This window comes from Ailuropoda melanoleuca, chromosome 2, assembly GCF_002007445.2.
Source record: "Ailuropoda melanoleuca isolate Jingjing chromosome 2, ASM200744v2, whole genome shotgun sequence".
Classification (NCBI taxonomy): Eukaryota; Metazoa; Chordata; class Mammalia; order Carnivora; family Ursidae; genus Ailuropoda; species Ailuropoda melanoleuca.
Window position 1 is genome coordinate 8,188,920 of NC_048219.1, and position 1,681 is coordinate 8,190,600.

Here is a 1,681-nt window from a genome sequence, read left to right on the forward strand (position 1 = left end):
TGTGAGGCAGTGGGAATTCTACTGGCTGGAGCCCTCATCTTGTCACGATGGAGGGAAAGCTTCAGGGAGTCTGAGCGAGGTTCCAGTCCCTGAAACCCCACGTTTCCAAAACTGAACTCACCTTCGTCTTCGCCATTCCTCAGGCTTCAGGAACATCTTGGATCACCTCTGACAGCTCCTTCCCCCTGGTCACCTACTGAACCCTCTTCTGTTCCCTCCTGTCACTGCCTTTGCTCAGGCCCCACAGCATCTGCAATGACAGTGGGCCCTTCACACAAGGTTTAGGGGTGCTGTCCCCCTTCCAGTCAAAAATCTCCATGTAACTTGACCCTCTCCAAACGTAACTACTACTAGCCTGCTGACTGGAAGTCACTGAACACACTGTACGCTCTATAGACACGGTGTCCTTACGATACGGCAAGCGAGAGGAGAGAGAATGTCAAGAAGATCGTAAGGAAAAAACTTACAGTTCTGTATCAGAAAACAGGTATCCGTGGCCCTGCACCGTCAAACCCGTGTTGTCCGAGGGTCAAGTGTACCGCGTTCCCCGGACTGCTGCTGCTTCTGGTGCCTCCCGTCTCCCACATTCTGTTAGCTTGACCTGGCAGTGCCTGGCTCTACAACCCTGACCCTCCTGTTTAAGTATTTCCCACGTTCCCAGTGCTTACAGGGCCAAGGCCAAATTCCTCCTCCCGGCATTCAAAGCACTGTGACCCAATCCATGTGCCGAACTTGCTTCTCAATCCCTATCATCACACTCCACGCTCCCTGGGCATCTTGCCCCACGCTTTCCCAACTCCACGGCTCTGACACAGGTGGGTTTTTTTTTTCCTCTCTAAAGGACGGCCTTCCATCCCCACATCTCTAGAGGTTCAGCCCAAGTACTGTCTCCTCAAGAGGTCCCTGAACCCAGAGGAAGTTACAAGTCCCTCCTCTGAATGCCCACTTTTGACACTAGTGACATTTCTCATTTGCAACCAGACCACGAACCCCAGGAGGGGCAAGAAACACTGACTTTGTCTTCCCATACAAGGTACGGTCTACAGCAGGTGAGAGAACATTATTTTACACCAAGGAACAGCTGCCAGCACATTCCTAGGCAGCAGTCCGTGAAGTGACCTTCTCCCCTCCCAAGCTTGCCACAGCATGCAACGCAAGCCCTCCAGCTTCCTCCCTGCTCTTGACGCCTCTCAACACTCCCTCGGGGTGGAGACCTGACTGGAACCACCATACCTCTGGTCCTTTCTTTAGAGCGAGGCCAGACAAGTAACACAGAGAAGGAGTGAACGGAGGTCATCCAACATCGTTTCTCTTCCTGGCTTTTGGTTAGTCCAAACCCTAAGGTGATGAAGTTTGCCACTTCAGCTTCATGGCAAGAAATACAACAGCACAGAGGAAAAAGTTCTCTGCTCCAGAAGAACTCATCTGGTGGTGCTGAGTTCCCGACCTGATCCATTTCTCTCTCATTAGCTTGGCCATTAAGATTCTTGAGAGGAAGGACTGTAAATGCCTAAGAAATCTGCCTTTATTCTGTTGGGTGAGAAAAGTCCTGTAGGAATCAAGGCTGGCTCCCCACCCTCACGGGTGACCTCCGGGACCGTGACACTCTGAACTTTCTACGCTAAGGGAAGGAATACCGAGATAGATCAGGAGATGCAACTTGGATTCAAACACTGTGAAA